This window comes from Camelus bactrianus, chromosome 7, assembly GCF_048773025.1.
Source record: "Camelus bactrianus isolate YW-2024 breed Bactrian camel chromosome 7, ASM4877302v1, whole genome shotgun sequence".
Lineage (NCBI taxonomy): Eukaryota > Metazoa > Chordata > Mammalia > Artiodactyla > Camelidae > Camelus > Camelus bactrianus.
This window is the reverse complement of record NC_133545.1, coordinates 78,952,609-78,968,756: the sequence shown is the minus strand read 5'-3', so window position 1 is coordinate 78,968,756 and position 16,148 is coordinate 78,952,609. Positions and strand designations below refer to the sequence as shown.

Sequence of the window (16,148 nt, the reverse complement as noted above, 5' to 3'; positions counted from 1 at the left end):
AGCCCAGACTGGCCTTTGCACGGGTGGTCAGTTCTGTTAGGCTGGGCTGACACAGGTCTTGCTTCAGGGACGAGATTTCCTTTGAGGACTCTGGGTGAACTCTGGGAGCTGCCTAACTGGCTGACCTGGGAAACGCACACCAAGTGCCAAAGGCACCAGAGGAGATTGGGTTTAGGCTTTTGGCCATCTGCATGCAATCTCCACCTCATTCTGGGAAGCAGGCAAAGAGCTCAGCCCCCTTGCAAAGCTGAGAGAAGGTTTTCCGAGGAAACAAAGCCAAGGTCAGTTTAGATTCAGAAAGTCACTGCACCAAAGATTCCATGAACCTCTCCCTGCAGAAATGAGAGGGACAATTCTGGGTCAAGTTAGTCCTTAACATCGTGCAAATAGGACCACCCAAGAGGTGGCTCTTTCTGAATAAAGTGGCCTGCCTTCCTTCTGCCTTCCTGTGTTTGCAACTATGAACTCAGGAGCAAGCTGATGACACCAGACTAGGGACACAAAGGACCATTCCTAGTCACTGTGGGCATCAAAGACAGCAGACATCACAAGGCAAAACTATTCAATTCAAAGGCTTCACCACTGGCTATTACGTGCAAAGCACTTACAGTAGTAAAATGTAGGAAAGGATTTAACTAATGAAAACAGCCAATTCAATAATGCATTTTTAAAAATTTATCTTCCTTTCACACTTGTACAATGTGACAAATTCAGGCCGAGGTGTCCTGGAGATTTCCTGGAATAGTTCATAACCAAGTGGTTTTGCTGTTACGTCACTCTTCCTGATGGCCCACAGCCTAAGCCTCCCTTTCCATATTATATCCTTAGTCTTGTTTATTCCTCCTGTTATGTGACTTGCCTTTTCAGGTCTCTTTTCCAAATAACACAGTTTAGTTTAGACTTTGACATCTATTAAAACACAGGGTCTCCTTCAGGTGGTAATACACTCGATGACTGTTTTCACTTAAAATGTGAAGTTTGGTATCCTATCCTATCAGCTGGTTATATGAAAGAATTATCAAAGGCTGAGCCCAAAATAACCCCAGCCAAGTTCACCAGTTTGCAGACTGCAGACTAAATCTGGCCTACAGATATTTTGTTTGGCTGGACCAGTGATTTTTGTTTTGTTTTGTCTTGGTTTTGTTTGGTCTTGTTTTGTAATTGAATTTGAATGACTTTTGGCAGATTCTTTTTCAAATTCCATAGACCCCACCTCTCTCTCTCTATTGCCATGACCCTTGTAGGCATTTGGGTTTGTGATGCCGGCCCTATAAATAGTAAGTGGTGATAGCAAGCATCCATGTCTCATTCCTAATCCCATGATTAAAACTTTTGATATTTTACCTCTGAATTTGTAATGATTTTTGTTTGCATTTGTGTTACTTCTATTCTTTTGAGATGTTTATTGTCAGCTAAAGAAGACTTTTCTATTTCTAATGTATCATAGGTCATTATCATGAATAAGTGTTGAATTTTACCAAATGCTTTTCTGCATCTTTTAAGATAGTCATATTTTTTCCTCCTCTTTTTTTTTTCCTGTTAATTTCTCAGTTACATTGCTTGATTATCAAATGTTAACCCAGCATCATATCCTCAGGATGTCTTCTTGGTTGTGATGTAGGATCTTTTTTATGTAGAGCTTGATTATGTTTGCAGTGATTTTTGTTTAGAATGTTTACCTAGTTTGAAGACAGAGCTTAGTTTTTAACTCTCCTTTTTGGAAAAGGAAATGCCCTTGCCGGGTTGTGGAGGTCAAGGAAATGCTCGGCTCATTACAAAAGTCAGCAGGGGTTTCCTCTTCTCTAATCCCTGAAACACCCTGAGTAAAATTATGTTATTTAATCTTGTGAGAACGGTTTGAATTTCAAATTCAATTTCTTTAATAGACATAGAACTATTTGTATCTTTTTCTAATATGGCACTTTGGTAATTTAAGCATTTCCAGAAATTTGACCTTTTTTACAAATGAATTTTCAAGGTAATTGGTGTAGTATTCTAAATAGCATTCTATTATTACCTTCTTAATGCCTCCATGATTTCTAAAGATATCTCCTTTTTCATTTCTGATATTGGTAATGTGAACCTTTTCTCTTTGTTTTTCATATGTCTTGCTAGGAGTTTGTTGATTTTATTACTCCTTTCTCACAACTAACTTTTGGCTTTATTTTCTCTATTATGTGTTTGGTTTAATTTAATTAATTTTAATTCTTAATAGCTCAGCTATGACTGTACCATTAGACATAATCTAGCGTCCAGATGTTTGCAACTTGGTGTAGAATCTACATGAATGTGATAGTGACAGACTGACAATCCAGGTGTGTTGTATAGGTGGTCCAAACATCATGAGCAGCATTGCTGTCAGGGATGTGGTTTTCTGAGATGGTGAACAGCTCATGGAATCATTCCAATCAAGCCAAATACAACATCCTCTCAATGTGTACTTACTACTAGAATACTCAATGTATATTTAAACTGGACAGAAATATTTTGTGTTATATATAAGAGAAATTAGGCTCTACATTGATTTTTTTTCATTATGTAATATCCAGTGAGATAATTTGGAAGTTGTGCAGATGCAGGACAGCTGTTTGATTGCAGGACACTGTATATCCCTGAACCCTCTCACTGAATGTCTATAGGGTTTCCCAGTCACTGACAAAAGGGGGGAAAAGCCTTCTAAAATTTCCAAAATGTATCTAAGTGGCTCTACCATCCCTGCTGAGGTATGCCCCTTGTAAGAGGGGAGACGTCACAGGACAGATTACCTTTACTTTTTTGTCGTCAAAAGTGGTTCTTTCTTTAACTCCTCCATCTCCGTTATTACTCAGAATTGACTGCCAGGCTCCACTTTGCCTCTCCTGCTCAGACATGTTGTGGCTTCCTGGGGCTTGCCCTGTCAGAGGCTTCCTGTTAGGAAATAGGGCTGACTTGCCATCTGTACAGTTTTGCTAGTCCAAGACCTGTGTGGCATCCTTGGTTTCGGTCTTTCTAAAGCCCCATAGGTGTAATTCCACCCCAGTTCTTCACTTGGGCTGTCCTGAACTGACTTCCAGTATAGTCTGAGTCCTCCATTCCAGCAGGTGGTCACCTTGGCATAAGGCTCCCTCCCTGGAGGTCCCAGGAGATTTTCAGGCTCCAAAATTGGCATCAGGGCGGATTCGAGGCACAGTAGGTCCTTACTGGGTTTGCTATGCCAGTTCGTTGCATATTTTAGGAGCACTGCCTGGATTATTTGTCCTTTTCAAATTCCTTTATCTGTGCTTTAACCCAGTTGCTACTTCTGCCTCTTTCAGCCCTCAACTACCTCCTTTCTTTCTTGGGCCAACATGGCGTTGTGTACAATTACAAAACTGGCATTCTCTAGGCTAGTAGTAAATTCTATGACGTTATCAACCCAACAATCACAGGGGCTGCAGCTTCCAGTCCCATAGCTAGCTGGGATTTCCCCCACTAATAGATTCAACGTGTACTTGACACTGGGGCCCTAAGCCCAGGGACCTACGACACTTCCCTCCTCCAAGAACACCTGCCCACGTTACACATCAGATCTCTTCTGACCTTGTTTTGACACGAGTTGCTGCTTACCAACTAAGCTAGAGGTAAGGCCATTGTCATCAACAGTATAACCGGTGGCTGTCTGTTGCAAGGACTGCTCAGGTAACTGCCATGACCTGATGAGAGTCCTTATTGCATTGAAACTCCTTCTCCTGCTGAAACTCCTATTAGATGTGCCCCTGTGGACCCAGAGGCTCCCATAGCCAAGCAAACCATGTCCCCAGCTGCTCACCAGTGCACTGCCAAATCAGAATGGAAAAGGAGCCTGACTTTTTGTTTTGTTTTGGTTTTGGTTTTAACTAAAACAAAAGTTATGCTTTCCTCTTTTCTGCTATGACCCAGCAGTAATTGTCAGACAGACATATGTAATCAATTTTAACGTAACTAACAAATGGGACATACTTAAACCAATTTGAGCATAACTAACAAGTGGTCCACAAATGATTGGTCAAACTTTCTCTGAATGTAGGTGTGGTATAACAAGACAGGGCAGACCTGGGGAAAGCATTTTTCTATGAAGGGTACTGTTTATCTAGGCAGCTGTTCTGATACCAGATCTTGATTGCACTTCCATGGACATCAGCCTTGTTCACGTGTGTTTCTACATTTCTGTTTTTGTCCTTATCTTCTTGTATCCTAATACTTTTCTACTGTCTGGATTCAAGTCTTACTCTACCTCCCCCCGTGCCAGGATTGGCACTGCTCATCTTCTATCAAATGCAGACAAACCCAAGCCGAGAGCAGAGATGCACATAGGAGTGGTCTGTTGGGAAGGTTGGCTTCATTCTGATTTTGACCACAAGCTGACTCCCCTTGTGTGTAAAATGCCCCTAAATTGGGTGCTTGAGGTAGGCATTGCTAACAGTGAATTATAAAAAGAGAACACGCACAGAATGGACCCCGGGGGGAATACCAGTGTGTATAAGCTACATAGACACTGACTAAAACTTTTCTTTGTAAATATTTTCTTTACAGTTAGTCACTAAAAAATTACAGAGCATCAGTCACCAAAAATGTATTTCTTATGCATGACCATTGAAACCAGAAATGTAACCTGATTCTGCATTTGAAACAGGACATTTTATTCTGGTTTCGTTCATGGGAAATGGTGGACTTTGATAGAGTAGAAACAGAAAGTTAGAAGCTTGTGAAGAAGAACCAAGGATGCATAATACACAAAGCACCCATCACTGTGTTTCATAAATCAGATTTCATCTGTAAAATTAAAAATGGCTAAAGAGTACTGTGGCATTGACTTTGTAAATAACTAAGCTATATTGAAGTTTAACTTTTGGCTGCTCAAAAGCTTTCTAAAATACCTGGTCAGATGGATTCATTCTCAAACACAGAGATGGTTCCAGGTGCACCTGTGGGGCCACGGCTCCAGATTACCTGCGTCTCCTCTCAATGCCTGTGTACGTTCCCTGGCTTGGTCACCAATGGCCAGGTCAGATATCTGAGGAAATTTTTTCTCATTTGACAGAAAACCTGTTCAAGAGGGATTGTGGACACACACACAAAATACTTATTGCCGTCTACCTTCTCTGACCTTTTTCCATTAATATGCTGTGTTGCTAACATAGAAGAGTCTGCCATGGAAAGTGAATAAAATTCTCCTTTTAAGGAGGACAGACTGGGAGATTAGAAAGGAGAACTTAAAAACATACTAAGATTCCACTTCTGGAATTTTCACATATCATATTTCCTTAGTAGAAAGATACATAGTCAAGATACATATCTGAAAGAGAAAAAAACAACAAAAGCAAATATGCAACAGAAAATTGGTTAAGTACCGAAGTCCTCCGTATAACAGAATGCTGTAATTATCACACTTCTTAATGTCAGTCTATACTATATATCATTGAAAATTTGCAAAAGAGTATCAAGTGGAAAAAATAAGTTATGAAATATACCTGATTGGTCAAACATTTGTAAAATTATATTTATTTTTATGTTCATATAAACTCTAGATAGAGATAAATCAGTATGTAACAATGGTGATTGTCTCTGAATGGTGGGGTTTTAGGCAATTTTTTTTTAACTTCGCTACTTCTAACCTTTCTGCAATGGACTTGGATTGATTACATAATAAATATGCTGAGTATAATAAAAAGTATAATATTTCCCAGAGTCACAGCCTCTAGTCAATGACATGACTAGTAGGAATGAAAGTAGGTCCACAGCATTGTAGAATGGCTTCATGGCCTTTCTTATCTGTTGCTTGAGCTACCAGCTCTCTTGCTTTGGAAACTTCTGTCCTACATTAAATGATACATAAGGTTGATGGAGAACCCTTGCTGGCCTTAGCTTTTACTATAAGTGGAAATGGACTCATTTTATCATGTAATTTGAATGAAATTTACAATCTAGATATGGCTGGTTATAAGCATGGCATGAAGTTATGTGTATTAAAATTGCATCAAAGTGGCTCATACATTTAAATTATTCACTGCTGGTTTTAACAGTAAACGACAAGAGACCAGGAAGATTGGCCATGTCCCAGCTCAAACTACAAGTGTCTGAAGTGTGGCATAGTCAGTATTCTGTTTTCATTAGGACTAAGACAGAGCTGTGTTTTCTCTAGTTGCATAATCCGCTACACTTACTTTTGCATCTCTCTTAGTATTAGTTATCAGTGTTAGGAGATTAAAACCAGTACTTGAGTCTTTATGATACATTGTTGTACAAGAAGTCTTTAACTTTTATTAAAAACTGTTCTACCATAAGAGAAAAATTAATCTGTAAGTGTTGGCTTGTTTCAGGTTTTTCTTCAGAGGAGATCAAGCTGGTAGCCTACGAGAGCTCTTAGCAGTGGTGTTTACCTAGGAGAAAGATGTCTAATACTGAGATACACCTTTACTCAAAGGTAAGAGGCAAAAGTTGCTGATTATAAGAAAGCAAATGTAAAGATGACATTTTTTTCCACACATTGAAGCTGTGGGCTAGGTGCACACATTATCTTTAAACCTCACTACAAAACATCCTATTTCACAGATGAGGGAACCACAGGAGAGAGACTGCCCAACCCAACATGCTGAGAAATGGCAGAGTCAAGATTTTAGACAATTTTTGTTTTATTTCAAAGTCTTGCATTCCATGAAACTATAATCCCCTATAACCCCACCATGGTTTTCACAGTGCCACGACATGATAAATACTATAGATATTGACTGATATGGCAATCAAAAGAAGTGTTTATCATTACAGTCACATACATGGCTAATGGAAATTTTTGTAACAGAAGAAATCCAAAATACATTAAGTTGTTGTTACAATGAATTCTGTTACTACACTATAAATCCTGTCTATTCTTTTCTGAAAGCTATTGTGGTACAAAGCATTTGAGGGAGAGGGTATAGCTCAGTGGTAGAGTACATGCCTAGCATGCATGAGGTCCTGGGTTCAATCCCCAGTACCTCCATTAAAATAAATAAGTAAATATAAATAAACCTAATTACCCCCCAACAAAAAAAGAAATAAAGTAAAAAAAGAATGGTTAAAAAAAAGAAACAAAACATTTGAAATTGCTTATTGAGAGTAAAAAAGGTCTTCTACTCAGTTTTGATCCAATTCCAAACCAAAGGAACTCTTGTGCTGGGGTTTGAAACAAAGTGCTGAAATGATACATGTCCCATGCTAGACTGTAAACCGCAGTCCCTTAATTCAGATGACCTCAAGGCTTGACCAGAGAGTACTCAGCTGCTTCTTCCGGTTACCTTTTCATGCTGGCTTGCCCTTAATATAGCTAATGCTCCCCAGATGTATCAGCTGCTCACTCTCTTTAACCCTCGCTGGTCTCGCATGCAACACATTGGCTGCTCTTCTCAGACACGGGGAAAGGAAATAACTCCTTAACAGAGAAAAACTGCAGATATTTTAAGTGCTTGCAGGGCATGACATTGCCATGCAGAGAAGGGTACCAAATGCATGTTTTTATTTTAAATGTTTTATTTTTGAATTTTTCCAAAAGCCACATAGAGAATAATATGATAAACTCCCCATGTGCCATTATCTAGCTTCAACAAAATGATTTGTATGCCTTACCCATATTTACCTCCCCAATTATTTTGTGGCAAATTCCAGACAACATTTTATTTTATGAGCAAACATTCCAGTATGTAACTCTAAAAGAAAAGGACTTATTTCTTTTTGTATAATACAACATCATGATTGTATCTTTAAAAATTAAGTATTCCTGAGTATCACCAAATATTCAGTGAGTGTTCAAATTTCCAATTATCACTTTAATGTCACCAGTTTTTCTAGTTTGAATCAGGATCCAAACAAGGCCCACATATAATGATTGGTTAATTTATTCCATTTAAATTTCTTTTCACCTATTGGTACCCCCCATCTTTTTTTTTTCTCTTTGTAATTTATTTGCTGAAGAAACTTGATTGTTTGTCTATAGGATTTTGCTGATTACATCCCTATAGTATAATTTAGTATGTTCCTCTTTCCTCTGAATTTTCTGTAAATTAGTCATTGAATCTAGAGTATTGACCAGATTCAGACTTGATTTTCTGAAAAGACCTTTTTTTAGGAGTTAATCTGTTCCTCCATCAGGAGACACCTAATATCTGGTTATTTTTCTCTTTTTGATGTTAGCAATAATTGATACTCATTGCCTAGATCCATTAATTCATTTTGGGTTACAAGAAAGTGATATTCCAATTCTATCTTTTTTTTTCATTTATTTGATGAAATACTGCAATAAAAATCTTACTCTTATCTACTATTTGATTACACAGTGATTGTTTGTTTTCAAAATAATGAGTTTTCAAAATAATGAGTTGAATCATTGGTGTCTTCTAATTGCTGATCAATTTTTTTAAGTATCATTATGAATTCATGGACTCAAACTTATTTGATATGTTTCAGTCTTTTGAAGGATTTTTTCTCATTGATCTGCACATTGTCTCATCTTTGACAGTCTGTGCAAGTTGATTCCCAAGACTTTGACATAAAGCTAGCAATCTTTGATAGCTTCCTTATCTGATGTGACAAGAATTTCCAATATGGTCTTGTATATTTCCTGTCCTGGACCTGGAATTAGCTATTTCTCCAAGGAGCTGTGGATCCTTTCAGAAGGAAATTAGATTTCAACCCTAAATTCTAGGTGCTGAAATTAGGTTTCAGCACCAAATTCATTGTAGTATTTATTAATCATCAGTATTTAGGGGACTTTGCAGGTGAAAAAAATTAGAAAATAATTTTTTCAAGCAGAAAATATCATCGATTTATACTGATGCTTCAAATTGAGGACTAAAAGGTCTTTACTTAATCTCTTCTTTCTGAATCTGTTTTTCCTTTCCCCCTTGCCAAGAATCTTGCCTATGAAGGACACTGGATAATAGTATTATAATATCACAGAATTATACTTTATACACACAACATTTTTTGAATTGTGATACCATCACTACACCTATAATATCATTATTGAAAACTGTTAAATTTTTCCAGCAATTTTTGTTTTTAAGGCATATACTATTATGGATGTACTGCCAAAAAAAATTTTTTTTAAGTTACTTTAATTAGTTTCTGTGTGATTATGCAGCAACTAATTACTCTTTTAGATTCATTTATCTCATTTTAATCTCAATTTTTAGGGATTAAACTTTTTTGTTATATAAAATGCTTACATGGTTTCAAAGTCAATTCTATAAAGCAAAATATATTCAAAGCAGTCTGTCTTCCATCCCTGTTCCTTCATCCCATTCACTCTGTACCCTTGAGGAAGATCTCAACGTTAGGATTGGTACATTACGTACTACAGTTCTTTCCTTATTACCATCTTTTATTTATAGTGCTACAATTAACTGTATGCTAATGCTCACCACCAGTCCTTAGACTGCTGTATCTCCATTCACTTTAGTTGTCTGAAGGTTATTCTCTAGTAGATACTCAGGAATAACTCATGGGATATTGAAATGAGTTTGACTCTATTCTTGGAAAACAGAATATAAAATACTTGGCTCAGATTTTATTTTTTGGTTTACCCCAGAAAGCATAAAATTTTACTATTGAAAATTCTTAGCAATTTGACTTTCTTTCATTTATAAGTGACTTAGACTTTTCATCCAGATGTCAAAAGAATTTACTTATCTTCTTGAATGACTAAAATTTCATTAGGTTTTTCTTGGTGTTTTCATCCTATTTTCTCAGGTGTATCATGTGCCTTTTCAACATGTACTTTCAGATATATATATATATATTAATTTTAGTAAAGTTTGTCTTTAATTATAGATTTTTTTAATATTGTTCTCATTTTATTGTTTTGGTTTTCTTCTTTGAGGACTCTATACACATGCTGTTCCTTCTTCTCCTATCTTCCATAAGGCTAGATGTAGCAGAGATTTCCAGAGGGCTAATATCTGACTTGCACCTACAAAAAAACCCAACTTGAAGGGAGAAGTAAAATTTTAGAAAACGTAGTCCAAGGATAGAAGTTATTAACAAGATTGAGTTGACTGAGTTGAATACATGTCCTGTATGAGTCAGATAACCAAAAGGCTTCCTGTTTCCTAGTAATCTTATGTCCTCTTATTGTATTAAGTGGCCAAAATAAGAAATTACATAAAATTTACTATTGAATTTAAGATTATGCAGACTTTTCAAAATAAAGTTTATGCAACAGTCCCAGGAGAAATTATTTATAATTTATTGCTAGGCAAAGCTTTGATTTCTCTGAGAGCTATATTTCATTTTCTTGATGAGAATCATCATAACTAGGATTTCTATTTCCCCCTGACTGCTAAGAATCTGAGCCAAATTGTGCTCAGTCTTGCAATAATAAATCTAATTATGCAGAGATCTTTATTGCATGTGTGTATTCTTTAACTTGACCCCAGCTTTTACTTCAAAAGTTTTAAACTTTGGTGTCAAAGGACAAGCTTGCAGAGAACTTGAATTCAAAATTTAATGTGAATAAGCATTTTTTCTGGGAAAGTCTGAACACTTCATCAGATTCTGATTCTAAAAGGGCATCTGTGATGTTAAAACTACTGTTCTTATATTAATTATTTCATTTTATTTATAAAACAAAAGCTTCTGTTCTAGTTCAATTTTAAAATCTCAGTGACATATCAGAATGAATGATTTACTTTTGGAATCGTACTAAACTATTTTTTTTATCTTGACAAATAATTGTTAATAAACTGATGAATTTACAGTGCAGACCCCAATCACTGAAAATCAAGTCATGCCATTTATGAGTATAGAGCATGTAATACAGTGGGGGAAATAAAACTTTTTTTTTTCTACAAATTCATCAGCTGGGTTCACCAACTATAGTAAGAAAGCTGACACCATACATGATCATTCTAAACAGTTTCCTCCAAATGTATTGTGGTTTTTTGGTGCACATTTATCAAATTGGACATAGGTTTATTTACCACACATCAGATGCCTCTAGAGAAATGCTTCCATCTACTAAACCAAGAATTAAGGTCTACAAATAGGCCCCTTGCTTAATGTAGTAAAGATAAAAGATATTGTAAGATAGAGTTTGTTTTAGAATTTTATTAATGTGATATCTCTCTCTTCCAGTAGAGTGAAAAGATAGACCTAAGCATACAGTACTTGTTAAATCAAAGTTGGCCAAATTTGAGAAGAAAAAATTAAGCCTACGATTGGGAATCTAAACTATCTCAACTAAATATATAACTAAATGTATCACTAATCTAGAATGTATTCATTTTGTATTTTGCCAATGATTTATTTTTAATTATTTGTGTCAATGCTTTAAATCTTTTTTAGAATACAGTAAGTTTGCAATTCTGTGAGCAATAAATTGACATTTATACAAAAAGAATTTGATTCACTTGGGAAACAAAATTAACTTCTGATTTTGAACCTATTGGAAATAAGGTTGCAACTTACTTTCTCCTTTCAATAGTCTAAGTTAGCTCTGAATAATTTCATCCTGTTTTGCTATTCTTAGTGCAATTAATAAACACTTAAAATTAAGAGAATTTAGATTTGACTTACTATATCAAACTATTTAGAAAGTGGCTGATGAGTAAGTGTTGAGTAATGGTAACATATGTAATTTTCCATAACATGAATAAAAACATCTAGGTAAAACTTCCCAAATCATTTGCACTTTAAGCAAATGATTACACATTTTTGGTCTATTGAGTTATTCAATCAACCAGAATTAGTAGTTAACTTGCAATTTGATGGACCTGAGGTGAGGAGAGTAATATTTGAGGTTGGAATTTGTTTATATGAATGGTTTTACAAGTTGTGGAATCAGCTTAAATGCCTAAAGTGGATTGACACTGACACTCTTCTCTCTCTCTCTGATGATTCAGTTCACGGAGCCAGTGGCACTTAAGTGGCCAAATAGGTTACAAGCAGTTACTAAGGTAAGCAAAGCCTCATCACCCATTGCTTGTGGTCAGACATCTGATTTTACTTATGGGAGAAGTAGCTAAACATTGATGCTCTGGTTAGATAGAAGCTGACATCCCTTTCCTAAGCTCATTAGAGCTTATATAACTGGCTGGTTTACACACACACACACGCACACACACACACACACACACGCACACACACACAAAGGATCTAAAATAAAAGACTAGTTTATGTGTTCTTTATTTCTGTACTCACTGATAATCTTCTGCAGGGATAAATACAGCTTCAAATGTAACCCTAGATTTAAAAAGCAAAAAATACAAAGAACTAAAATGAACTCACTTTCAGTTTGCTTTCTCTCAAACCCACCCTCCAACCCTAATCCCTAGGTTTCACCAGGGCCCTATTACTCAGTTATTTAGCCCCAACTCACGCAATTCCATTTCTCTACCATTTCTTACTCTCCCCAACTGCACTCTAACCCCTGCCAGAAGCAAAAAACCAAAAACAACATCAAAGAAGATCCCACAAAGCTTTCATTTAACTTCTCTTCCACTCCACCTTCCACCAAATGAATTCCTTAGAAGTCATATCATGATTAATAACACTAGTTTTCAGTAGAATGATTCCACTAATTTAACAAAACTCTGTATCATAAAAATAGAAGATTGAACATTGTTTATACATTTTTATTTCTTCTGAGTTTTATGCTCTAGTCCTAAAAAACAAAAATTAATTTTTACTGTGTCATCACTACATATGAAGCACGTTAGAGAAAATTTGCTTAAATAAAGAACTTGTTTTACAGTAGCCTCACCCAGCTTACTACTGATGTTATCTTTCAGTAATTTTTTTCCTCAACTGCCACCAACTGCAACTTAAACTTATGTGCTTAGTGAATAGAGTTTGGTTGACTTTTCATCTCTATTTTCTACTTCTCATATTTTCTTTGGATAGTCCCATATCCAAAGATAAGCCTGAAAGAAGTTTCAAAAGGTTTTGTGATATTGATTACCACCTTGAACTAAGGAAATAACCAGGAAATATATTCCATACCCTATTGCCTCTGAGTAACCACATGCACAACCAATAGAAGAACCAGGATCCTGGAGGCAATGGGTTATGTGTGGTTACAGGCACCATTTTAAAGATCAGAGCAGCTCTGAGTTCCACGGGCAAGCTGTTTAAAAGAAATCTGGTCTACAACAGATTCCATCTGCTATATAGGGTTGTTTATATAGTTCTGTGTAAAGTGTATCAGTGGGAAACAACTAAACTCCTATTACAATGACTAAAATCAATCAAACAAGCAAACACTTGCCAGTATAATGCATGTTTATTCCTATTTTGGCGTCTATTTCTTGGAGGACGCTTATGGTTACAGTACACTTAAAAGGGGAAATTTTACTATATGTAATTTTAGCTCAAAATACAGTATAGTGCCTGGCATATAGTAACAGCTCTCTAAAGGCTACTTTTTGATAATTCTCATGAGTCAGCACTCAAAAGCCAAAAGTGTTACTCCTTTGCAAAAATGACAATGAACATGGTTAAATGGCAATGAACATTTTACTTTGACAGCTTTAGTTAAGTAGTTGCTAAAGAATTTTAGTACTACAAATGAATTAATTTTAAGCATTGTTTGGCCAAAATAAGGAGCTAAGTTAAGGATTTCCAATAAGGATTCAGAACATTGGTGAATTTAATAAAGTTAATAGTTTAAAATAAATTATTTAAATAAATAAGCTTCTTTAAGAAGTTTTTTTTTCATTTCAACAGTGTTAGAAAACTGTTCAGATATCCACAATCTGTAATTTGTATGTTTTCAAATTTCAAAAGTAATGCATTTGTGTTGTAACATGTAAAACAACACAATGCAATTCAAAAATGGGCAAAGCCAACAATCACACACCCCAGCAGCCTACATCCTGTTAACCCACCCCACCCCTAGATCAGACCCTGAAGGTCTTATTGTGTATCCTTTGTTTGCTCATATTAATATACATAGCCATAGCTACATCTGCATAGAGGTGTGATTTGTTCCCTTTATCCTGAAATAGGATCACAAGATACTCATAGCAAGATACTTATTTTTTTCTACTTAGTAAACCACGGACATCCTTACAAGTCAGTAGCTAGAAACCCACCTTGATCTTCCACTCTCTGTAAGCATACGTATGCACATATAGTTTCATACAAATTTCATATTATAGATTCTTATTGTAGTATTTTCCCAGCTTTTGTTTTCTGTTTGCCTTGCTTTCCTACCCCACGTGTCTCCCTCATTCCATGCCCCATGTTATGTGTCCTGTTGTAATTTTAGGTACATACACTACACGCTTTATTTCATTGTTTATTTTATAAAAACGGAATATTAACTACTCTTCCCCACAGGTCATTTTCCTTTCTCAGCATATTTTAGAATGCCCCCATGTCCCAAGTCACTTTACATGGCTTAATTATTCTTTAATAATAGTTTCTAATATTGCATAATATCCCATGAATAATTTAACTAACCATTTTCCATCTGATTAGCATTCATCTTGCTTATACTTTGTTTTTGACACTTTAAACAATGCTACAATAATTTTACTTTCTGCCCTTATTATGCTCTGAGAGCACCTTACTTTAAAGGTTTATTGCAGGGGAAATGCATGAGAAATTTTGCCCAGAAGATCACTTGTTTTTCCATCAATAAAGTTGACAAAAATCCTCCACTGAGTGGTTGCAATGGAGGGGTGGGGCTGACGTGGGATACGGAGTTTTCATCCTAAGGCTTTATTTGCTGCAAAAGTGTTAGAATGTTGGGCTCACCAGATTCTTATACCCTACTTTTGAAAGGGTGGTGGTGCCCACACTCATCTTCCTTGCTAATCACATATCTTGATCACCATTCATTTCACCGATGAAAGCATTTCTAATCAACAAAGGCAAAAGTAGAGATTTAGACCATGCAATTTAAAGTACCTTTTAAATTTGATTTTAGAGCATGGAAACTTGATAGTGTCTCTCAGAAGCTAACTAACCCACTATGGAGTGTGAATTCAGGGTTAGAAAACCTCAAATGTTAAATAACTTCTGTAGACTGTCGATTGAAAATACCTTATATACACACATTGTATTGTCCTAACTAAAATATTTTAAAGTAAACATAGACAGTGTAACTGGTGTAAGGCAGCAGCTTGGCTTTGCTGCTTTTTCCAATAGCAAGTGACAACAAAAGGGAAAACACATTTCTCTATTTGGCCAAATATGCTTCAGTAATTTAGTGGGACCTCCACTAGCCAAAGGTACAAGAGGAGATGAGAAAGGCATGATATTTGATGTACTTATCAAAACAATTCTTCCTAATGGTCAAAGCAGTTCATTTAGGATTCAAAGTACCCAAAACTATGCTATAAATGGTAACAAATTGATTGAGACAAATTCTTTTTCCACAGCCCACGTTCATACTTCTTCAAGGGAGATTCTGCAAACATAGTTACAAAGTTGGAAATAGTTCTACCATTTTCCAAAGTATGGAAAAGTGTTCAAAAGGCACATTGATATAATCATCGCATTAAAATCGTAAGTACTATGATAAGCATTTACAGGTATACAGGGATGAAATGCAAATGAAGATGATGGAATCACTTTGAGTAATAGCTATCTGATTGCCCTGTTTTGACATGGTGATAGGAGTGTGTTATGGTCACTGCAGTTTGATAAATGACCTTCCCATCATTCTCATTTTGTGGGTTTAGGCCAGACACCCATATTGTGACTTGGTTGGTGTGGAGGCTGGTGTTTTGCTGTATTTTTAGAATATTTAGTCTATTTAGAAAGTTTACATAATTTTGGTTACAGTGACTAAAGTGACTAGGACTAAAAATAAGATTGGCTTTTACTAAAACAAACTCTTCTAGCATTAGAAGATGGTATGCTACCAGTATTCATTCAGAGTCCTTCTGATTCTGGGTTTGGTGCTTCAGATTGCAAATAAGGATGCTCATGGATGAGGGAAAAATATGTTGTCTCTGTTATTTGTAGGAAGAGAATGTTCCTGAAAGGTAAAATGAAAAATGTCTATTTTATCATGTTTTTTGGTCTAGAGTAGATTTGGCAGGTAAGTTTCATTCATTTTGCCGACTCTAAAGAATTGATAGTGGCTGCCTGGAGTACTCTGTGGAAGAGAATTGGGATAGAAATTAGTTATCCTGCTAGAAAAGATGCTAAACATTAGTGGTAACACCAAG

General features: G+C 36.0%; 1 long non-coding RNA gene across 1 annotated transcript; it reads left to right on the top strand.

The window, feature by feature from the left end:
• Positions 1 to 6,315: 6,315 nt before the first annotated feature.
• On the top strand, positions 6,316 to 15,480 carry LOC141578263 (uncharacterized). The gene is made up of 3 exons (XR_012508405.1): positions 6,316 to 6,421; positions 11,871 to 11,924; positions 15,354 to 15,480. It is a non-coding gene; the product is annotated as an uncharacterized LOC141578263 (long non-coding RNA).
• Positions 15,481 to 16,148: the final 668 nt, after the last annotated feature.